Source organism: Lasioglossum baleicum, chromosome 5 (assembly GCF_051020765.1).
Source record: "Lasioglossum baleicum chromosome 5, iyLasBale1, whole genome shotgun sequence".
Classification (NCBI taxonomy): Eukaryota; Metazoa; Arthropoda; class Insecta; order Hymenoptera; family Halictidae; genus Lasioglossum; species Lasioglossum baleicum.
The window spans coordinates 8,685,250-8,710,885 of NC_134933.1; the positions used below are offsets into that span (position 1 = coordinate 8,685,250).

Here is a 25,636-nt window from a genome sequence, read left to right on the forward strand (position 1 = left end):
TTTCGCGAACCTTCGAACCGACCTTCCAGAACCGTTCACTCGATTAACCCTTTGCGGACCAAGATTTTTTCGAATACGCACTGAATATTAAAACCAAACATGACCGATTTCTTATTTTACAATTATTGAAACGATAAAGATGCGACACAGATGCAATTTTTATTTTGCACCAAAAATCCGCAGTCTTTTTCCGAAGTTTTTGTGTCAAAGCACTCGATCGCTTTGATGGAATACAATTCGAAATTGATAGAGATAAAAACGAGTCTATATTTTTGCGTTTCGTGGAGCGAATCGATCGATGAGTATGTCGGGTACGTTCGGGTCGAAACGGACCCGACACCGTATCGGGCGGCTGAAACGGTATCGTTTCTGCTCGAGGCTCCGATCGATCGCGCGCTCGCCATCGAGACGTGGTGAGACGCGAGGCGAACTCGAGATACATAGATACAAAGTTGGCCGAGAAGCGAGGACGGCGCTGTTCTAATTGAACGCACGGTTCACCGCGCATACCAATTAATAAAGAGCAATCCGGTGATCGCGGATGGACCGGATGCACCGTTATCGCTCGTTCGTATAAGCGGGACTTCGTTTTTCACGTGAGCCCGCAAACGAGCAGGAAGACGGCTGATACATATCTCGACGTGCACTTGAACCTTTCGAACGTCGTCGATCATTTCCTGTTCGCTCGATAGACGACACCCACGGTGACTCGACACGTTTCTGCCATGTATTTCGCAAAGAAATGTTCCGCAGAAAAATCGTTACGCCTCGCCGACTCTGTTACATCCGTTCTCCCTCGCGAAACAGTCACTTTTGCCTTTATCTTCGGTCGACCACAGTCGATTCAATCGCCGACGTTTTCGATTCGTTCGAATTAAGATTTCTGCTTTTCGAGAGCTTTAATCTCAAGTTGTCGAGATTGACGATGACATTCACAGTCGCTCGGAGTGTCAAGGATTAATCTCGTTTTATCTTATCACGGTTCACGATAGAGGAACTTACAAATTAAGTCGGGAAAATGAGCCAATTAACCTTTGACCCTTGCGCGATCAAGAAACTGTTGAAAAAGACCGGATACATATTACATGTATGTATGTAAACTCCACAAGATACACATGTATACACGCTTTAAACAATTTTCTTGATTCCGTTATGTTACGCATAGGCGTGCACGTATTTATAAGTTTGTCCCGGAGTTTTTTAAAAAGAAACTTCACGGAACTTTTGGGAACGGACGCGGTTTTCCAGCTGGACATGATCTTCGTTGATAATTGTCTGCCGATCGTTCACGTGTGCACACGTTGTTCTGTTGCAGGCGTAGGGGAAGAGGTCGCACCGTTGAAGCGTCGGAGGGTTTGAGGCAGTGAAACTGGCTGGCCTACAATGTCCGCTAGTATGCGGAGCACTCTGCAAACCGTTCCAGAATCAGTGCCGGCCGACCACGTCACAAACTCCAAAGTAAGTTCCACCGTTTGGCGAAAGTCCGCTTACAGTAATGTCCGTTTTATTCGTTGTTTGCAAATTCGGGGCCGAAACGGTGACGAAGTTCCTCGCGCGACTAATTCACTACGTCTTCGACTCGGTGAAACTTAGAACCATTTCCTTGAAACGCAAACTGTTGCCTTTCGACTCGCTTGACACTAGATTCCCCGACACCCTCGATAAACCCTTTTCCATCTCAATGTTTCCCGAAGCATCACAGAACTCTCCGGTTGATTCCATTTTTCGTTTCTTTAATCTCGCCAACTTTTATTCAGGATTTTCGAGAAAAACGGGGTGTAATTTAACCAGGAAAATATTTGGAAGAATTTCAATGTACATATTATTATATTAGATGATTGCATAAGTTCATGCCCGTGAATACAATTTTATTAATCGATTATACACATAGTCACCATTCTTCTTTAATTGTAGAAAATTTAACCATTTTTTAATTTTAATTTGACCCATTTTTATCCAAATCTTTAAAATTTAACCATTGAATTTTATTTTCATATCGGGCACGAACTTATGCAATCATCTGATAGTATTTGTAAATTGAATAGAATATTTTTTCATTCTGTACCTGTAGATACTGATTATGTACCAGTAGAGAACATTTTTTATCAGGTTTCAAGAAAGCTTTGACGTGATTATAGCAAATTTTTTAGCAAAAATTTATAGCGAAAACGAGCAAATCTCTAAAACATTTTTTGTCTTAGTTTTTCGGTCCTCTACACGCTCCTGAAGTTTTCCATTTAAATTCGGGACACCCTGTATAATGTGAGAAATATTTTGAATAATAATATAAGAATTTTTAGTGGCGCCTCAGAGGTGACTTTGTAATCGTTCGAGCCTCGAGGGTCCTACGTGTCGTGTACTTGTTCGATACGTTACGAAACAGCATTTCCACAGAGGCGTACTCTGAATTTACTGGCCAACTGTAGGCACAATCAGTGCCGGCGAATCTAGTGTTAAGGCTTGCCAAAACTGCCGCTGGTGCACCTAGAATTTCATTAGCGACGGTTGTAATCGATCGAGCGGGCCTGGCGCCCGAAGATGTCGCGTTCGCGTGTCCGCCCACATCCGGTCTTTCTCGAAACGGAGTCGATCGTATGCGGTTAAAAATCGAATCGCGTCCCATCGGGAGCCTTGTCACCGTTTCGTCGATCGATAATGTGCTTTGTCACGCGAAACGCGTTGAGGGTACGCGGTTCAGCGATCGGTGCACGGATTTTGCGGTGACCACCATGATCGCGATAAACGAAGAGAAATAAAAGGGGGCGAGCTTGCAGAACAGCTACCTACCCTTCGATTATGATGATTTTTCGATGGAAATCTCAACATTTCTTTGCAGGATAGTAGCTCGGTTAGTTTCCGAGAATATCGCGGAAAATGTCGCTTATCTTCTGTTTAGACACGGTGATCGGGCGAGCTTAAAGGTCCCGTGCACAACCGCGTAAGCGTGACTGTAAGATTGGGTTACTAAACCCAACCCGAACCAATACGGTGCCACAAATAGTTGTGTCGACAGTTTTCCGCGAATATCTCGGAAACCAAGCGGGGTCAAAAGTTAAAAAGTTATTCAAAATATCTATTTATACAACATATCCAAAAATTGTCGAAATCGGAAGGTAACTGCAGATTTACCAATAAAAGAAACGGACATTGCTCCGTGACAAGAAGCAGAAAAATAGATGAGAAGCAAAACTCGTGGTGTTGGATCGTTCGGTTATCGCAAACTCTGGGCCGAGCAGATCGTGACTCGTGATTGTAATCGTTAGTCGTGATCGCGCATAAATATACATTTGGTAGTGTTGTTCCGTTGCGGCGCGGTCGCGTCATTTCGTGGTGCTTCGTGACGTCTTTGGTTAACGGGTCGGGGTGTTGCACTGTACTAACGCCACCACCAGTCAAGAAAACACACAGTCGAGACGAGATACACACGGCGATTGGCAGCCTCTCTTTTTCGCCAGCGGCAGCGTAGACGCTGTTTCATCAATCGGAGATGTTTCACGACGAAGACCACTCGTCGGTCGAACTGGTTTCCACGACCGTCTGGTCTTCCCTGCTTTCGAATTTTCTCCCGGCCTGACCAGGCCCGCGAGCTTTCGCGTTCACCTGTGCTCACCTGGTCTTCGAGGAGATCATAACTAGACTGCGGATTTGACGAGTTTACCATAGAAATGGATTGGTAGAATGCAAACTCGTGGGACGACGTCGGAAGAATCGAATGATGTTATGTTATCTTCGACTCGTTGAAATGATTAGACAATTTTTACTATGCGCAGAAATCCGCAGTCTACTCATCAATTTTAACGTTTCAAGTTCATTCGACACGTTGCTTTGATTTCATGGAATTTTTTAGATTCGCTCGAACCCTATCGACGCAAAGTCGATGGTCAATTTGATCCCACCGGTAGACCTTGGATAGGGCGCACACCGGCCGAATACGGTTTCGGTAGTACGGTCGGTGACATCGGCTGGTCGCCATCGCGTTACCGGTTAGGAAATCCACGTATCCGCTTCGACGACGCGAGCGGAAGCCGATCGGTCAGGTGAACGCTTAAACTCCTTAACACGTACCTTAAACACGATCGGAGATTGTCAATGTTGATGCTGGTTTTGCTGTGTCGAAATCGGGAACGAAGAAGCCACGCCCTCGTGTTGGACACAATCTTCTGAATCAGATTTTTAGGAAGTAAACAGTTCGATGTAGGCATTGTTCTGCCAGCCTGAAGAGCAACGAAGCCTTCAGGGTGCAAACTAGACATCCAATGATTCTTTTAGTATGTATAAGGAGAACAATTCAGAGTAGGGAGACATTGCGATTTTTGGAGTAAGATGGTCAGGGGATGTGGAGTTCAGGGCAAAAACTGTCCCCAGGAGCTGAATAGCGCGCAGCCACGCCCACCGGGGGTCTGCAATCCTGTACCTGCGATATCGAACCCGTAAATTTGGCAGTTTCTTCTTCGGATTCGAAAGCGTTGCTCCGGAGGGCAAGGAGCCCGTATCGCCGTACTAGGAAGCGCGATGGCAACGCGTTCGCTACGTCCAAAACGAGTCGCAGCAGTTGCTCCGTCTAGTTGATCCGCGGATGTTGACGTTGACCCTGACCCAAACGGCTAACGTTACCAGAGAGGTCGCTATCGACCCTGTTAATTAGCGTCGTGTCGAGGAAACGAGCTGCGGTGGCTCGCGATTCCGCCTCGTTCCAGGAAAGAAACGGGCGTGTTGTCCGCGATGACTCTCGATGACTCGGCGCGCGACTCGCGTTACCGGTTCGTTCTCGTGACGAAACGGGAGCTTCTAATCGCGACGAATTAAGCAACAAGCCGCGCATGGCCGCCGCGAGTCGTTTGCGAACGATGCATTCGTACTTGACTAGCGGGGAGGCAGGTTCTCTTCTCTCTTTCCCCCTCGTGTCTCTTTCTCTTTCTCGCGACTTCTCCTCGACCTCACCGTCTTCCCTTCTCTCCTTCTCCTCGATCGTTACAGTCCGCAATTGTTCGTTAAGCTTAATTCTAGTCGACGACGAAGCAGCCACTTCGTGGCCACCGGTAGCACCCTCTCAGCACCGACCAACGGCTTACCTCTACCTACCTTGTTTTCTAGGACTCGCGGTTCTTCTCGCGTACAAGTTGCTCAACGCTGCTACATGCCACTCGACAGGTCAACACGACCCGTTCCAGGTTCTTCACCCTGCAATTACTAAAGCGATAACGCGGCCCTTCTCCCTGCAAATTATTAAACCCTTGACCATGTTGACTCGCGTTTTACAACCCTTTTCTGCGGGAGATGCTGGAACAGTTCTCTCTTTTCGATAGCGTAACGGGACGATCGCGAGTCGTTCGTCATCGGTAATTACTAGACTGCGGAACTTTATGCAAAATAAAAATTGTTTGCATCAACTGCAACAAACAAGAGCCAAGTAATAATTGCTTTCATTTTTCACAATAATGTTCTTCAGCTGCAACTAACACATTGATGTTTTTAAATGTTTATCATTTGTTCACTGTTTTAAATTGCAACTACCCATTTTTGTCATGAATGCATAAAATCCGCAGTCTAGTAATTACTTACCACCAATTATTAGTTTTGATACGTTTACGCGAACCTTAATCGACGATCGAAGCGCCAACTCTTTGATTCTGAACATTTGGATTTTAGGGCGTAGGTGTTACAGTTTATTAAGGAACGAAGAGAAACATTGATTCTTTATTGGGGTAGTTTCTCTACTCAACCCTCGAATAGACCATTATAATTGGATCGTCACGATCACACCAAGGAACGTGTTCGGATTAAGGATCGAAGCAATCCTCTATCATCCCACACTGTTTTCGATTCTCATTTGTCGATTCGTCGAGAATGAACGCTAAACGAGTTAACACGTTCCCTGGCACGTGCACCACCGATGACACACGCGCTCGAAACATTCCAAACAATTTTCTAGCAAGTTCAAGAATGAAAATTACATTAGCAGCGAAAGTAATGTCCGGTTTCTAGTATCAAGTTTAAAGGAACACAGCTCTTTTAGTAATGAATATTTTTAATCGGAAAATAAGAACCATTGTATTCTACAGATTTTTTCCAACAATTTCTTAATTTTCTCATTCCATTTTCGTTTGGATTCTACTCCTTGAAATTGACACAGACAACTTTTATTTCCCAACGAGATCCGCAGTCCAATTAGAAGAACGGTCGGCCATTAACAGAGTTGTCGCGCTTGGAAAGTTCAATTTGAAATCGAAGAACGAGAGCGACGTTAACTGCTCGGCACATTGAGCATCCGAGGAAAATGGAGAAATTGTATTATCCGGAAGAGAGGAGAACTGCAGGCTCAATCATTCGATTGTCACGTGTCGCGACACGGTCCGAAGGGGGTTGGATCGATATCAATGGATTATCGGCTGGCCGTTGTTCGCTCGTATTAGCTGACACCTAAGTTTAGCCATTCCATTTTCTTCGGAGTGTTATACACACAGAAAATTATTCGTTGAGCGTGAATTTAGTCCACGGCATTCCGCCAATTCGCCGGACCCTGACGCATTTGTCGTTCGTCGCTCGTCCATTTAACGACGAGCCACGGTCACGCCGCTGCCTCACCTGACTCGAGATTCGGCCCACCCCGAGAACAATCGTTCTACCTTCCGTAGATCTCGGATTACTCGAGAGACACACCATTGATGGGCCTGGAAAAAATGCTGTAAATTAAAACGTCCAAAAATTTTCAACAATTTTTCTCGTAAATGAAACTGGTACATGTTTTATGCTTAGAACCTCTTCTTTCCGATGACTGTTTAAAAATCCTGGTTTAATTTTTTTTTTATCGTTTCATATAAAGTTTACGGGGATCAAGTTCGGTCGTTTAAAGATGGCGCAGCTCTCGTTCGAAGGTCGATAAAACGACTATCAAAAAATCGTACATTAATTTTTAAAATGTAGCTGCAAAGAGGAAGCTTCGGTCTTTAAATATATGCGAGTTTCATTTGCGAAACAAATTTTTCGAGATTTTCACAATGCACTATTAGACTGCGGATCTTTATGCAAATTAAAATATGTTCGCATTGATTGTAGGCCATTCTTCTTTTAATTATCCTACTAAACTGAAACGAATACATTGATGTGCTTAAATATTTTTAACACGTCCACTGCTTCAAATTATACACACCCATTTTTGTCATAAATGTATAAAATCCGCAGTTTAATCATGATATAAGTCTTGGAATAAAATGGATGATGGATTACGAAAGTAGAGACGTCTAACTTTAAAATTAAAACAACAAATTTGGCACGCATCATTCTCTCACCGGGTAATTTCGGGGAGCAAGACCGCAAAAATCGAAATTCGAATAAAAATCACCACGCTAATCGGCAAGCAGAACCGCGTGTGAAAATCCTGGTACCGATCGAGCGGTCTGGTGGTTTCGCGACGTTGAACCAAGGCAACGCTAGATGGCGATATCGCAGTCTTTTCGTTCGAATCCCAGGAACGGGAGAGGCGTTCACGAAGCCGAGGACGTTGCAATTTATCGGTTGCGGTGCGGAATCGCATCCGATCGCGCCGAATCGCATGCCATCGCGTCGCATCGTGGCGCGGAATTGAATTGCTCCGAGTCCGTGTATCGGATTCTCAGAATAGTTACGATCGAACGGCCGTAGCGACAACGAAAACGGGCGTACTTCGGGCCCGAATCTCCTTGTATCCGACTGCTCGTACAGGTAGCAGGAAGATTGGGGGAGGGAGAGTGGAGCGGTGGCTGCCATAAATGGCAGTGCCGACGACCGTAGAAAATCAATTGTCCCCGGACCCTCGCAGCTTCTTGCACGAGACTTCCACTTGATTCCTGGCAATTGTTCTCAGGCCGACTCACACCTACACGAGGAAACCGGCGCGGCGTGGTTGACCTCGTGGAACGACCACGCGCTTATGCGAAAGAATCCGCAAAGTTTCGCGCAGCCGGCTCTGGCATTCGGGCGTGCTCGAATTTTTCCGACCATTGATTGCATCGTAGCAAAATAATTCTTCGAAAATCTCAGAAAAAAGTTTTTAAGTTCAAGATGGTAGACTCAACGATGGGGGGTTTCAGTAATCAAAAGCGCTAGATAAAAGATCAATCTAGTAAAAAGTACGTAATTTTTACGTTTACAAGGCGTAATTTGCATTATTCATAAAGCATATCATGAAGCTGCGACAGCTACATGCTGCCGAATAATGCTAATTACGCCCCGCAAACGTAAAAATAGGACTTTTGAGGACGATTGCGGCCTAGATTGATCTTTTATCTAGCGCTTTTGACTATTGAAAATCTCCATCTTTTTTTATTATCATCTTGGAATCCTGGAAACATGGGCCTACCTCCTTAAGGTAAAAGGTTAACAACGAAGTCTCGAGTCTGGTTCTTCTCGCAAGCAAGAGCGTGGCAACTATGCAGAATCGAAAACTGTGGAACAGAGAAATCGACACCTGTTTTCCCTCGGCTCGTAAGCGACTCGAGCCAAGACTTTCATCGCGCGAAACAAGAAAATCTCGCACGATTTCCCCGGCACAGGTAGGTGGGAGAGAACGTTCGTCTCTCGTTCTCTTTCCACGCGAGGTCCAGCCTATGGTTATTTTTACATTATTCTTGCCTTATTCTTTACCTTGCGCCATTCCCGGCCACCGCCCCGCTAATGGCCTCTCGATATCCATGTAACCATAAAAAAGACCTCCGGGAGAACGAACACGTTACGGCTAGAATAGTCAAGACGCTCTTCTTTATTTAACCCCTTAACTGGACCGTCGAAGGGCCACCCTGAACTTTGCGAACCTGTTCGAAATCAGCGAATTCGTTGTGTTCTTGCAAGACATAAAGATTGAAGAAAACTAAGTATGAACTGTGTTTAAATTGTGCTTCTCATAATTTCATAGCTGCCTCTATAAATTCGTTGACCTTTTACGTACAGAAATAGCGACTGATTGTTATACGAACGAAGCATTGAATTGTGAATGAAACAAATCAATATGCCCACCGAATATTTTCCAACAATTGTTAGCTCGTGATAAATTTTCACTTTCCGGTTACGATTCCGTTAATTACATTATTTTGTAGGACTTTTCCGGGTTCATATTTGGCAATGAACGCGTCAAAGATGAACTCGTATACGCCACGATAACCGGTCGAAACAACAACCGATTTTCTTCGAAGAAATTGTCGAATTGCGAGTGAAACAAATACATTTGTATGTTGAATACTTTCTGACGACTGTTCGCGGCACGTTGAACGATGCGTGAAATCGCACTCGATACCGGGAACAAGCGTCAGACTCCGATATGGAGCTATAGAGCCCAATTTGCTCGGTTATGACGCTAACCTTGCACTGCCATGCGCGCCTCTTGTTCCGTTCACACAATAAAGATGATACGACCGGCTAAAAACACGTCGAATAAGATCGCGCCGACGCAATCGCCGACGAAAAAGTGCTCGACAATCGATCAACCACGCGTACCGGGCTTCACCCGACACGGTTCGAGTTCTTTCACGGCTCGAGAGCAATTTGCGGTAAGAAAGCAGATGGTAACCGCAAACCGGGTTGTGCGCCGAGACCCGCTCGTGCATCCGTGAACACGTTCACCCCGTCAAAACGGACGCATGCAGAACGTCGTTAGTCCTCGCTGAAATTTCGCAGTTCACTTTCATGATTTTCCCAATCAACGTCACGATTTTCCGAAAGAAGAAGCGCTTCCTAAATTGAAGCCCACCATAACAGTTTCCCCTCCGTACTGTCGCACTTGTCTCTGCCTTAAGCGTTGTGTTTCTATCCCCACCGCTTCGAGTCAGCCAACCAGGACGCCCCGAGCTATCCCCGTTGCTCCTGACTCGCGCGATGTTACGGAGGAAATGTCATTCTTTCGTGACTTCAGGAGCATTTCCTTGTCGAAGATGTTGATCGTTAAACGGTCGTTCTCCACCATGTTTTATCGTGGTCCCGTTTAAGACCAACATCGTTGGGGCGCCGCTTTCTCCCGAACTGCGGATCAGCGTCGAGCTGATCCATCGAAAACTGCTTCGCGGCACACTCTCGAAGCTTGGAGGCTTCCGCTCCGCTCCGAAAGACCCACTCGACCCGCGGCAGAGGTGCGGAATTTTTTTGCGAATTAATCGCATCTCAAGGAGAGCCGCCTTCGATCCGCGGAGAATTCCTCGAGCCCGCGCCCGAGCCCCGTAAAAGCCTCGAACCTAAACGCGCTGCTAATTATCATGAAAGCTCAGGCCCAGGAATCGGCACCCGGCTCGCTCGGAAGAGAAATCGCGCCTTGGAAAACTCGGGCTCTTTTTCATCTCGCGGCGTATCGTTCCCCGGTGCAATTACGTAACGGAGCTCGACTACGCTCAGCCGGTTCTCCTTCTCGGAATCACCGTCGTCACGGTGAGATCACCGCAATAGCGATCTCACGGTATCGGATCGAAACGCTTGGATATCATGTTCGATCAGATAGTAGAAGTTTTTCAGGGATCTCGCGAGTTTTGGCTGCGAGGTCTATGACGTCACGCCCACTTTCGAGCATCTTGCGCAGAGCCAGCAAGATATATCATTTTCTACCGAGATAATCTTCTGTTGCACATTTTCTATTTTTGCAAGTTTTTTTTTATTGGTTTCACGATTTTTGGCTGCGAGGGCCAAGAGCCACGCCCACTTTTCAGCGCGATAAATCCTCTTCAATCGCTAATCTCTTCTTGATAGATCGCATACTGCAAGTTCTTCGTTGACTTCGCGACTTTTAATCGAGTTTGGCTCCGCCAAAATCGAGGGCCAAAACGCCACGCCCACTTTTCACTACGATAAATCCTCTTCAGTCGCTAATCTTCTTGATAGATCAGATACTGCTAGTTCTTCGTTGACTTCGCGATTTTTAATCGAGTTTGGCTCCGCCAAAATCGAGGGCCAAAACGCCACGCCCACTTTGCACTACGATAAATCCTCTTCAGTCGCTAATCTTCTTGATAGATCAGATACTGCAAGTTCTTCGTTGATTTCGCGATTTTTAATCGAGTTTGGCTCCGCCAAAATCGAGGGCCAAAACGCCACGCCCACTTTTCACTACGATAAATCCTCTTCAGTCGCTAATCTTCTTGATAGTTCAGATACTGCAAGTTCTTCGTTGACTTCGCGATTTTTAATCGAGTTTGGCTTCGCCAAAATCAAGCGCCAAAACGCCACGTCCACTTTTCAGCGCTATAAATCTTCTTCAATCGCTAATCTTCTTGATAGATCAGATACTGCAAGTTCTTCATTGACTTCGCGATTTTTAATCGAGTTTGGCTCCGCCAAAATCAAGGGCCGAAACGCCACGTCCACTTTTCAGCGCTATAAATCTTCTTCAATCGCTAATCTTCTTGATAGATCAGATACTGCAAGTTCTTCGTTGACTTCGCGATTTTTAATCGAGTTTGGCTCCGCCAAAATCAAGGGCCAAAACGCCACGCCCACCGCAGAGCACGTCTTACGCAACACATCAACATACATATATCGCCTTCTACTGCTAATCTTCTTTAGCTAAGCTTCTGTTGTTCATTCTACGTTGTTAATCTTTTATTTCCAATCTTCTACCACTGATCTCCTTCCTTTCCTCTGACATATTTTTTTTCTGAAGACCCCGGGGGCAATCGGGCTCTCCGACAGCTCTAATTGCTAAACTATAGGTTTCGATTACTTCTGTTTGCGTAGATTCCACAATTCACGTGCTGCCAAAGTTTTTCCTCGTTCTCGAGGCAGTTAATCTCTTACAGGCTACGACTGGTATAATATCTTACTTTTATGTAATCGTTCCGTGAAAAAAGATAATTACCATCTATGATTCAGATTCTGCAAAGACAAACACATACTAAACAATGTTGGACATTGTAGAATACTTTGAAAAAAAAGACAATGCTTGTATTGGTATTTCAATATTTCTCTTCGTTTATTGACAAAGTCTTGACTTACGTCCGACAGATTTAATAACTTTTATTATCGTTCACGACTCCCAATTAAATTCTTGCAATTAATGCAAATCTCTGCAACGCAATTGCAATCTGTAACTCTTGTCAACGAGAAGAAAACATCGTTCGAGTATCTAGTTCTATAAAGTTTGATTGACAGCCGATCAATTCTAAACAAGAAGATTGATATCTAACGCTCCGTGGTACGATTGAAAGGATTGGCAAGCAATCGAAATGGACCCAAGTCGTAAAACCTGTAGCCAGAGATTTCTATTTCCCGTGGGTGAAAGGGTGGAAAACTAATTTCCGAAAGCGAGATCAACGAGGTGCACCGTTTCGAGGCGGCCGCTATTCTTAACGCAATGCCAAGGCCGCGGTGTTCGCCCACTTCGCATTGATTACACGGGTTTGGAGGATCGATAAATCGAAGGGTAAAGACTCGCGGCGCTTCTGTGTGAAGTAATAATAATATCGGCAACGCGCGAGGACCGACGCGTGAAAATGTTAATCCCCAAGAAATAGCGAGGATGTTATGACTCGGTTCTACACGGAACATTTGGCTCTCGCGTTCGCGGAAAACGATGTTCCCAAACCGATCCGATCCGATCCATGAAACCAAAAGAAATAGCGTTTCTCAGAAGGATATCAGTTATCGGTTACCTTCTTTCTTCTGAATTGCATCGACAACCTTTTTATCGAAGGCTATAGTGTGACGTGGGCATTTTTGTATAAAACTCATGTAATCTTGATTATTTTCCCTCGACGATAATGCAAAAGATTCAGTAGTTTTTCAGAAAAAAATTTCCAAAAATTTCTGCAGAAGCAACCTGCGACACTAGAACCTTCTTAATAGAAGAACCGCGATATTGCTAGAAGAATAATCTGTTTGAACGAGTGCGTTCTTATTAGGCATCGTTTTGACGAGGGACTCGTGATTCGTTGAATGACGGTATGTAATAACGGTAGCGATGACGCGCGCTTGTAATTATAAACTCCTGTAATTTTTATTATTTTCCCTCGACAAAAACCGCACGTGCACTTTGAATAACAATAAATATGTGTTCAAATTAATCATGCAAAAGGTCCAGTAGTTTTTCAGAAAAAAATTTCCAAAAATTTGTGCAGAAGCAACCTGTAAAACTAGAACCTTCATTAGGCATCGTTTTGACGGGGGACTCGTGATTCGTTGAATGACGGTAATAACGGTAGCGATGACGCGCGCCTGGTCACTGAGAACGCGTCACCTTTACCTGGTTCACGAGCTTCGCGGAAAAAGTTGAGCTAATCGACTGTATGTATGTACATTCACTGAAACGCTCGGGCCTTTCGAGCTATAAGGAATAGTTCAGTGCCGGAGAAACCTGACCAGTCATAACGAGCCTCGATTGCTAACGGTGCTAGATAAAAGAACAACGTCTCTTGCTTGTCTACGAAATAGTCTATCCGACATTTTTATTCTGAGGTAGATTCGTCGATTCGTTGAGGTGCATTTATATCTTTTATATCGTACTTTGGACTAATTCTTATCACGTTTGATAATTCTGTTACTCATTCTTTCTTCTTCGTGTGCTCCTTCGCTATTTTTTCCTGGTGTATGCATCATGGATATACAACTGCTTGCAAATTTGCATTTTTACACTTTCTAAGGAGCAAGATGAATAATAATTAGACTGTGGATTTTATGCGGTTATGGCAGAAACGAGTTGGAGCAATTTAAAACGGTGAAAACATTAAGAAAATTTAAGTCTTAGCATTCGAATGGCGACTCTGAAAATACCGGTGAAAATTGCCACACTATTATTTAAAAAAATTTTGATCAAAAAGAAAAGGAAGGTCTATATGGTTACTGTTCCTTGCAATTGCTACCAAAAATTCCTGTTTTGCATAAACATCCGTAGTTTAATAAAACAGTCTAATAAATATTACAACTTTCCCATCATTTTGACAACAAATAATGGTGGTTGTACCCTGTCTCAGAACCCCAAGAACACCAAGCACTCAATTATATTTATATTTTCCTCCATCCGCCACTGCAAATACAATTGGATCAAGAAAGATGTATTTTCTTTGAATTCTCCAAACCAGTCCCTATGCAACACAATTGCACGATTCACCAAGGATTTACTTCAGCAGAGAAAAACTAAGTAATCGTTCTCTTATCCGAATAATCCTGTTCCCCTGATTTTCACGTACAATCGAAACTGTACGTTTCTCTACTGCTTGAGAACAATAACGTTTCTCTTGGCGACGACATCGGTGATCAAAGAGCTAGATGCTGGAAACTTTGCGAACACCGGTAAACCGAAGTCGAAGAAATCTTCTAGCGTATTGTGCTCCAATTCTTTCGCTCGGCGCTCTCATTATTTATAATCTTTCTCTCGATCGGTCGGCTCCCCGTCTCCCGCGACGCGTTTCCGTTTTGACCCACATAATAACCGCGCAACAATGTTTTCCGATCGGCGAGACGCGTCGCGAGCGTCGTTACCCGCTCCTCGAACTGGAGCGGAAAAGCGGCTGGCAACGGCAACGTAACACCACCATAGCGAGAGCAAGCAAGCAAAAGCAAGCACGTTCTCGCGTCGATCGATCGAGGCGTTCTTCGTTCTTCGAGCGAGTAAAGGTACGTGCCCATCTGAGAGTAAAACTGTCGCGAGTTACTCTCGAGAGTCAAATTCGTCGGTGTAGACTAGGGAAGAACTTATTTTTCGACCATGAAATTTCTGGCCCCCCCCCAATATTGTTCCATTTCATGGAAATATGATATATATAAGTTTTAGATCAATCGGACGTCGGGAAGACGTGCCACATTAGGATGGACCTTAGCTACACCTGGCGAAAGTTTTTTTGTGAGATTTTTTCACGCCCCTCCCACCCTAAAATTGCGCCAGTGGGTAAAAAAATAATTCTGGCAAAAGATGAAGTTGATCAGATATGGGCAAGACGTGCCACATTGACGTTGAAGTTGCGAAAAACATGAAATTTTATAGGAATGGGAATATTTGAAGGAAAGACTTTTGATCATATATGACTAAACGTTCTACTTGTTTGCGTGAAAAAAATCGCGCGAAATAAAATTTCACCAGGTATAGCTAAGGTCCAACCTAATTTGACACATCTTCCCCTAATCCGATTAACTTCATCTTTTGCAGGAATTATTTTCTTACCCAATTGCACAATTTTGGGGGAGGGGGGCGTGAAAAAATTTCACCAGGTATAGCTATGGTCCACCCTAGTGTACGCGGTATTGAGAGTGCTAGCGCGGAGAACGGTATGCAATTATTGGGTTAGCAAGAAAGTAATTTCGGTATTTTAAGGTGAAATAAAACCGAATTTGTTTATTCAATCAATGAACTTCAATCGATAAAATATTTTCTTATTTATTCTTTTTGGCAGAAGATCATCGAACAAAACGGAGAATATCTTATTCATTAAAATTCATTGCTTGGATAAAAAAATTGGGCTCTCTATTTCACCTTAAAATACCGAAATTACTTTCTTGCCAATCAGAATGGTCCAATCAAACTTATTCTATATGTAAATCTTGTATAACTGTAGAAAATGCATTCATTTTATTGCGTCGCATTATCCGTGGTTTAGTCCAGCATTTCCTCTCTTTGGAACACTTCGTTTTTCTTATTAACACATTACCGACCGGTGATTACTGCACAATTTTGAAAAATCGATGGTATATGGCTAAACACTTTTTAATGGAACCTTCAATAGCAACAGCAATTTTCATTGTGAACTAACAAGTCACCCCCAATAACGTCATCTATGTAATGGTTTCATTTAAGATTGCAATGTAAAAGAAAATTACTATGCTTTCTTTTGGTACAGCACAATTATTGAAAATCCTATTAATAGGCTCCCGGTAGGTAAAGTGTTAAGTACATTGCGACAATTGCAGCAAACTTTGACGCATCCATTCTGTTCGCGATGATTCTTATAACCAGACTGCGGATCGTTAGGCATTTATAGGTCTTGAAAATTTTTGGAGAAAATGCTAAAATATAAAATTCAACAGAATTTAGTACGATTTTAAATCTAAAGAGGCTACACTAACAATAACAGTATATTTGATTCCAGTTTCTTAAAATTCGTCTACAAAAATTGCAAATTGCATAGACATCCGCAGTCTACTTATAACTACCGCGATTCATCTGAGAGAGCTACACACGTGAAATTCAAATGGCCACATACCCGAGAGGACTTTCCGAGAGTTGACTCTCACGTCAATCTCCGAGAGCAAAAAATATCTGGGGTGCTCTCAAATCGACACGCAAAATCGAGAGTACTCTCGAGAGCAACTATCGACAGAAACTCTCAGATGGACACGTACCTTAAGGCAAAAGGTCTTAACGCCTTGGCTCCCGTTTTGCGATCATCTCGCCACGAGAGACCGTAACCCGAGCATTAACTGGGTTGATCTTGCCTCGCGAGCGGCGCAAAGGGAACGTGTCAAGGATGTATGCACGTATACGCGAAGCCTGGCCCGGAGGATCGATAAAACGGCGTTCCCCGTTCGAGCTCTCGATCCGAGTCATCGGGCAATTGCACTTCCGAGCGGAATTTAAAAGCAGCAGGAACCTCGGGGACTCGGGTTTCTCTCTCGCCTAGAGCAGGGTTTCCCAAACTGTGCTTCACGGGAAGGTAGCAAGAGTGCTTCGCGAAAAAAGATTTATTGATCATGTGTCATTACTTGACTGCGGATGTTTATACAGTTTGCAATTTTTCTGGACGAATTTCAAGAGAAACTCGAATCAAATAAAATCTTATTTATTTTCCGTGGTAGTTGTCTTTATAGATCTAAAATATCAGATGATTGCATAAGTTCGTGCCCGATTCAAAAATAAAATTCAATGGTTAAATTTTAAAGAATACAACTTTATTAATCAATTATACATATAGTCACCATTCTTTCCTAATTGTAGAAAATTTAACCATTTTTTAATTTTAACTTAACCAGTCTTTAATCAAAGCTTCAACCAAATCTTTAAGATTTAACCATTGAATTTTATTTTTAAATCGGGCACGAACTTATGCAATCATCTAATAAATGAAAATCGTACTAAATTGTGTCGTATTTTATATCCTAGCATGTTTTGAAAATTTTCAGAAGCCATGATTGCATAAACTACCCTTGAAATTGCATAAGGTACTCCGTCACAATTCAAAGATCCTTAAAGAGCTCCATCAGAGAAAAAGTTTGGGAAACCCTGGCCCAGAGGAATTGGCTTCTGTGGCCGCCTCTCTTTCTCTCTTTGTCTTGCCCCGACGGGCATTCCGGTCCGCGAGTGATTTCCGAACGCGGAATTTTTATTAAAAGCGGATCGGTGCGCTGCTGGGACAAGTCGAACGAATTTACCTTGACATTAAACGTATTAGGGCCGGTCTCGGGAGGCTTGTTCTGTGTGCATGCTGCACGACGCGCCTCGGCTGGCTCCCGAAGTCAATTAATCTAATGGATCCGTCGCTTTGCCTTTCCGGCCAGCATTACCTTCTCTTACCTTCTCCTCGCGGTGTACCTCCTCTCTCCTCTCCTCTTTCACTCTACACCGATATCCACGTTAAACGCGCTCGTTGCACAACGAATGCATCTAGGCGCGGTTCTCTCGGTCTCGTTTCATTTCTATTCTGTTCGAGCGGCGGCGCACGGTGCACGTAGAAACGCATGCACGTCGAACGGTGCTCTACGTGACCGGAGTGCACGCAGGACGAGAACAAAGCAGCTCTCCGCGATCGAGCAAGCGCACCTAGTGACCTCATCGCGAAAACGAAAAACGCGAGGAACGTACGCGCTATTTCATGCGGACGATCGAGCGATTCGAACACGAAGATACTCTCCGTTTTGAGTCGATGCGAGGAAAGAAATGTCGAGAATCGGATCCTTCTACGAATGGCCACGCCCTTCGCGCCGCCCTTCCCTACCCCCACCACCGCGGCGCGCCAGTCGTAGAGCTTCGGTGACCGAGAAACGCCCCTTCGACCAATAGTAGCGCGAACAACGAACATCGGTCGTCTTGAGCCGGTCTGCGGACCTCCTTCTTACGCGACGTTACGGAGGAATATTAAAAGAAGCATCGAGCAGGCTCTACTTCAGTTTGTTTCCGTATTGGTTTCAACCGATGATTTAGTAAATGTTTCTTTGAGACTTTCGTAATTCCTAGACTGTGGATCTTGAACGAGAGCCAAACAGTAGTTTCGTTCTTTAATGGCTTCAATAAGTAGAAACTGATACATCGTAGCTCTTACACTCTTTTAATCTGTCTACTGTTTTAAATCGCACTTACTCAATTTTATTATAATTTAACCCATTTGAGGACGAAGATTTTTTTTAAATATTAAAGAATATATTGCTCAGAGAAGTAGAGAGAGATCGTGTATCAAAGTCTTGAGTGCTGGGAAAATGGAAGATATACAGGGTGTGTCCGTGAAGTTGTGTCACCATTTTTTTACGAATTTAACAGTGTATTACACTATGACCTTGAAATGACCTCAAACTCGGAAATTTTCTGCAAACGTAATTTTAATGAAAATTGATTTCTTACAATATAAATCAAGTTACATCAGGTGTTCGAACTGCGATCCATCTTCTACGATACAGAGCTCTTTCTATTAGACTTTTCGTTGTCGCCATAATTAGGGCGTCTCGGTTTATGCTATTACATGCAGTTGTTATGCGATTTCGAAGTTCTTGGACATTATTGATTGCTGTATCGTGTACAACAGATTGCAGATATCCCCAAAGATAAAAATTCAACGGAGACAGATCTGGAGAACGCGGTGGCCAACGAATTGGACCATACGTTTCTATCCAACGATTTCTAAACTAAAAAAAAAAAAATACAAAAAATAAGAATACAAAAATGTAATACGAAGAGCAGCGGAGTTCTGTATCATAGAAGGTGGATCGCAGTTCGAACATCTGATGTAACTTTATTTATATTGTAAGAAATAATTTTTCAAAATTACGTGTGCACAAAATTATCAAGTTTAAGGTAATTTCAAGGTCGTAGTATTGTACACTGTTAAATTCGTCTCGACGTCAGAAACAATCCTATGAGGTCCAAAACATATGGTGCCATTTAAAAAAAGTCACGGTGACCTTTACTCTTTTACGTAAAACGCATTTTTCCAGATTTAAGAATATGCGAACATGTAGCTCACCAAGTACTGAGAAGCTTTTATCTAAAACATTTTTTAATTGCGCTACTGGAAATGCCTAAAAAATGGTGACATAACTTAACGGACACACCCTGTATACTAATGTACGCAATTACATTTTTTTTTTTACATTTATCATGTACGCAATTACATTTGTCTGCAACTTTAGGAAATTCAATCATAGAAAAATATATAGCATAGTCACGATGCCGTCAATGTTTATGACATATTTGTCCGCAAAAGTTTAATCAAATCCGCAGTATAGTTATCGCCATTCGATCGATAATTGTTTTGGTAGTTATTCGGAATGGGGAGGATTTTGCAGAACTCTGACCAGATAAATACGTCGATTTCACGCCTGTTGCTTGGTATTGATGCGGACCAGTGCGTATACTATAAACGCGACGATACAGAACTCCAAACACACAAGCGCCCGCAGCGCGCGGGACGTTCTGGAGCAGTGGATCTCGAACATGCGGGACGTTCTGGAACGTTGATTTCACACGTCCGCCGAATAGAGCTTCCGTTGCTTTACGATCGATGCGAATAAGTGGGGATCGAAACGCTTCTAGAGCTGAATGCGCTCTTAGGGAGGAACTCTAGCGTTTCGAGGTAAACGGTGTTGCGCCTCGGATGCGTTCCTACGCGTATTCATACGTGGCCGCGTCAACTAGAGAGAGAGAGAGAGAGGAGAGGGCGTACGAGAGAAAGAGAGAGAAAGAGCGCGCGTGCGACTTCGGCTGGGTGGAGGGAGGAGTGAGGAGCGAGGAGGAAGGAGGAGTAACAGCAGGAGGAGGGTAGGGAGGGAACGAGGGCCGAGTGGTCGCGACGAGATCCAGTGCGAAAGAGCTGGGCTCGAGCGGAGCTCGCTTGTCCTCGTGGTGTTCGCGCTCAGTTGGTACGAGACTCGCGATCGAGCAGCACGCTTGTTCGACCCGTTCGCGAGTCTCTTCTCGACCCGGCTTATCGATTGCGATCCAACGACCGCCATCGATCGCGCGCAACTGTCTCGTGATATATCTCTCGATCCGTCGAGCGACTGACCAGGTAAACAAAGGGCTGGTGCAGCACGTGGCAACGCGCGAGAGGTCGCCTCGAAAGTGAGATTTTCGGGGGTTCCGTGGAACGTTATCGGTTTTCACGAATGTGTCGGTCGATCATGCGCGAGCCTTGGCCGGAGACTGTGATTGCGCGTGCGTGTGTGTGTGTGTGTGTGAAAGTCGGCGAATCGACGGTTTTGTCCTGCGCATCTCCGCGGACCGTGAACGCCGACTTCCAGAGGCTTTGATGCTCTTGGTTTCTCTCTCTTTCTCTCTCTCTCTCTTCTGTCTCCATGCTGGTCTCTCTCTCTCTCCGACCATGATGGATCTAGGAAAGTTTGCAAGTCGGGAGAAATTTCCATGAGATACTCCGATGCTGTGTTTCATCGGGAGACACCGAGAGACCAATTTGTGCAGTTGTATGGCTAATATGTTTGCGCGAGGGATCGCGAACCGTTGAACAGGAAAGTATCCGCAGTTTCTGCACACTGATCATGCACGCCGGTGTATCCCGCATTTATCGCGCTGCGCGGATCGATATCGCAATCGACGCATTGCTTATTGGTCGAACACCAGCGTGGAATTTTTCCAGCTCGGTCGCATCGTGTTAATTTTCCGGAGCACTGTCCAGATAATTGGCCGGATTCCGCGGATTATATCGGATCGATGCTCCGTTCGATCGCTGCGAGAGCAATGCTTTTGGTTCAACTTGTAACGAGGCGAATCGATTTCATATGCTTTTGTCTCGTTTCGATATTTTGTAGGGACCGAGGAGAAAATTGATTGCATCGATCAAGAGATTGTATTTAACGCGAAATACTCGCAGTTTATGCAAAAAAAAGAAAAAAAATCTTTACGTAAAATCTTGCTTTTCTGCTCCATTTTATACACGCCAGGCGAAGAGGAAAGTTTGCATCGATTAAGGGATTCGTTCTAGTAAAAATAGAGTAGATGCGTCGTTAATAGAACCCGCGTGTAAATATAAATCTCCCTGCATCGTCGGCACAAACGTTTACAATATAAAATGATCGACAACCTGATAGAATCATCGTATGTTTACCCCACTGCGAAAAATATGTTTGCCCAGAGCAAAATGCAATTTCATTTTTCTTGATGTGCACTGCGAACTGGCCTGACAATTTTCATCGAGGTTACACGATTGGAAACAACTTGCTTATCCTCTTCCCGTATGTTATCTGATTAGTAGACTGCGGATGATTGCATTTATGACAAAAATGGGTACGTGAAATTTAAATCAGTGGAGTATTAAAAAGATTTAGAGCCACCAGTACATTACTTTTACCTTAACAAGATAATTAAAAGAAGAATGAAATTATTATTTGGCTGTGTCTTGCAATCAATGAAAAAACATTTGTTATTTTGCATAAAGATCCGCAGTCTACTGATTATACTCCTGACGATATCAAAGACACGTGACTACATAGACACATACATGAAAAATGGCAGTTCCTCGTTTGAAAAATTCTTGAGTCGCACTCGAGGCTCGCAACGGTGTTCGAAACGAGTTGGTCAACAGGTTGGTCAGGAAACGCGAGTCGCTTCGTCATCGGCGAACAATGCGTTAATTTCTTGGGGGTCTCGCACGGTCGAGCAACTCGTGGCGAACGAACAGGCATCGATTTCCAACGTGTCCCGCAATTTTCCGTTTCGTGGGCAACACGCAGGTTATCGGTTCGAGCTGTCAGTGGTTCTTGAACCATTGCGAACGATAGCTGGTATCTCTCTCTCTCTCTCTCTCTCTCTCTCTCTCTCTCTCTCTCTCTCTCTCTCTCTCTCTCTCTTCGTGTGTGTGTTACATGATACACGTCGAATCGCGTCACGTTTTAATTTGCAGTCCGTCGACGCAACAGGTTCGCCCCGCGACGACCATGGGGCGTCGTCGACGGAGTTTCGGTACACGATTCTATCTTTTTTTCCCCACTCCCGGTCTCATCGATTCCTCTTCTCGACGCTGAAATCTCGTTTGTTTTCGTTCCGTATCGTTTTTACGACTCGCGGATTAACGTAATCATTCAGAACGTGAAATCTGACGAAACCGGTCTTCGATAACGTCGACGAGAGCTGCACCGTGGAATTGCGCGATCGATCGTCCGCTCGCTGAAATCTTCCGACGATTCGCGTAAACATTTATACGCGACGCACGTTCCCTAACATCGTTAGCCTAACAGCGTTCAGGTAACTTTGAGGTAGGTCGAACTCGACGTCGCGTCGCTCCGAACTTGAATATGGTAGACTCCCTTATGACAAGAAATTGTTTGCAGAGACTATATGTACATATGCAGAAGTGTACAATCTGTTTAAACAATTCTTTGTACGACTACTGCACATTTACTGCCATACGTAATAGCCGTACGTCTTTTGATCGGTCCCTGATTGTTTATTTTAGAATTGCTGAAATTATAAAGACTCTTTCATTGGAAATGACTGAATGTGTTTCTTAAATTAACCATACACTCTTAACAAAATATAAGAAAATCTCTAAATAAACTGAACACTTTGTCTATCGACATGATTTGGTTGTTCTCGAAGCATCTATTCAAAGATCATTAGAATCGTGGACTCCGAAAAATTGCGAAAAAGTGGTCGGCACATAATTTATTAATCTTGCAATTTTTATAGAGCAACAGGCTTGTTCTTCTCGTCGTTTATAATATATGGTTGTCAAGTGTCGTTTATAATAAATATAATATATTCGTCGTCGAATATGTATAAATTCGTTTATAATAAGCTCCTGACAGGAGAAGTATTTACCAAAAGTTACATTTTTCACAGCAGTAGAATTTGATTTCAGTGTGAAGGAAATTATTGACATAGATATTTATTGGATTCTGTTCAAAATCTTTATCACGGGTCCGACTCGATGTTGTCGTGCAAGAGGTTAAACACATTTATTGATCGCGTTACACAAGAGCGAACTGCACCGACTCGAGAAACCGAGACTTTTCGAATCACGTTGCGCGTTGATTTTTTCCCTTATCGGTTCTACGAGTTTCAGATGGCGTCGTTTTTTAATTGCTCGTTTGCTTCGGAGATAGATGTTTTCGGAGCTTATCTAGCTAATCCCTCTACGGTCTCTAGAGATGTTTGTGCGGCGACAGTGTACATTAAAAGAAAGCCGAGAACAGCGGTATTGTTTCGAATCTTTTCAACGAGCAAACACGGTAGTATAATACGAGCGCGCGGATCCTATCTGCATAATCAATCCGTCCATGTGGTTTGTGTACTTAAGCGAATCTTATTAAAAACAAGCTGGTTTTTACTCATTAAGTACACCGAGACTCTTTTTACTGTGTGCTGCAATTGTTGACATTGTAGAGGTGTGACATAACACGCGAGAAAAATTTGTAATTAATGGACTGCAGGTTTTATGCGCTTCTGACAAAAACGAGAAGGAGGAGGAGAAGGCAAAACATAAAATAGTGGCGTTATCAAGAGACTTACAAACTTCGAATTTATTATTTTAACTCGTTACGATTATTAAGAGACGAAATAAGTGATGAATAATTTTGAATAAATGATAAATGATTTTGCACGAAGATCCCCAGTCTAGATAGAAATCGGCTTATAAGTCTGATCATGACCTACCGGATCTACTCGCTGCGAATATAAAGCAAAATATCCACATTTTTGAATTGATTAGTAAGTAAAACTCGCGTAGGTACTCGCACTTTTTAAATCAAGTCCAAGTTGATAAAAATCTAACACAAAACTTTTGTTTGTTCTTACAGTGGTAGATGCACCCCGTAAAAATCAAATTAAGAAGATAAATGGTTCATACTCAATTTTAATAGCAAATTGATGTGAATATAATTGACACAGACCTACAAAACGTACTTTTTAAATTTTCAATATAGGCCCACATAAAAAGGTTGAAAACTGCAACTTTCAGTATTTTTTCTACAATTCTGATCAACTGCTATTTATGAAAAAAATTTCACATCCTGTAGTAAACTAATTGCTCTAGCTTCCCAAAAAAGTTTAAATTTTTTGAGCGTCTGAATATATATTAATTCGAGTAACTGTATCTAGCTGAAATTATAGGTAATATTACAAACTATCTTTTGTTATGAACAGACTGCGGATCTTCATGCATTTACGGCTTATAAATATTTTCAAAAAATGCTAGAACGTAAAATTCGACAGAATTTAGTAAGATTTTTATTTGTTTCGGATCTACAAAGATTGTTCCTGTTACAAATAGGATTTAATTGAATGCCACTTTCGTCAAATTTGTCTGTAAAAATTGAACGTTGCATAAACATCCGCAGTCTAGTTATAAATGTAGATCTTACACTTTGAAGTTTTCATTTTTCCCCATCGGACGAAACACTGACAATGAGCAGAAGTTTAAGATCGAGGCGGGACACGGTGTGTATAGTCTTCGGGTAGACGATTAGGATTCTTACGGGAGAGTTTCTGTACGTTCTGGGAACGCGTTAGCGTACCACAGGAAAGTGGTTAACTGTTCGGCAGGCCGCAAACTGGCAATGGTCGGTGTCTGGTGGCTGGAGAGCGTGCGTCACACAGTCGAAACGCAATCCTCCGTTTTGCCGGACTATATAGCCTAAGGTTACGTGCTTGTCGTCCGCGTATCGAAGAACTGGCCTAATTCGTTTAACTTAACGACATTAGGAAGTCGCGCGGTCTCGCTCTCGCTACCATAATCGCCGCGATTCCACGTTGCGTCGCGGGCCACTGTTCACGGCGAAACGATAGCCAGCAATAGTAATTTCTCTATCGCGGTTCGACGCGAAACGTGCCCGCGGGTGCTGTGTCCCGCTTCTTTTTCGGCGCAGGACGCGGCTCGGCGCAAGTGAACCGAGTGAAACGAGTGAAACGAGTCGACGAGATGCTAAGGGGCTTTTGCCTGCGGATCTTTATGCAAAACAAACGTTCAGCAATTTATTACTCTCTTTAAAAACTGCAAGTAATGTTCCGATACTCTCAAATGTCTTTAGTCTTTGCATTGCTCGAAGTTGCACGCACCCATTGTTGTCATAAATTAATCAAATCCGCAATCTACTTTTGACGTACGGAACAGCATCGAGGACGAGATCTGCGGAAATTTTGGGTTTTGTTCAGTTGACGCATTCGCATAGACATATAGAGATAGACTGCGCCGTCTTATGGGCGAGTTGAAGCCCACAATGGCGGCGCGCGGTACAAAGAGTGAGAGAGAGAGCATTAGCCGGGGTCCATAGCGCTCTCTTTCCAATTGATGTATTTATTGATGTTTTATTTTTGTTTTTTGCCGCCATTGTGGGCTTCAGCGCTTCGTACAGGCCGCGCAGTCTATCTCTATATGTCTATGCGCATTCGGAACACGTTCAGCTATTCCTTTTTGGCGAAACGATCGAATCGCGTGAGCGAACGCGGACAATCGAGTTTTACAAATCGGCGTGAATCATTTTTAGATGCAAAGGATACTTTGTGACGACAGTTTTGCAGTAATATAATGGGCTCCGCTGT

At 43.6% G+C, this 25,636-nt stretch overlaps 1 protein-coding gene across 1 annotated transcript in view; it reads left to right on the forward strand.

The window, feature by feature from the left end:
• The first annotated feature begins 1,464 nt into the window (after nucleotides 1–1,464).
• LOC143208843 (uncharacterized) overlaps nucleotides 1,465–25,636 on the forward strand; it is a 51,161-nt gene continuing 26,989 nt past the window's right edge. Inside the window, exons 1-2 of the mRNA XM_076423691.1 lie at nucleotides 1,465–15,025; nucleotides 15,154–20,153. The gene's annotated coding sequence lies outside the window, so the exon portion shown is untranslated. The remainder of the gene's footprint in view (nucleotides 15,026–15,153; nucleotides 20,154–25,636) is intronic.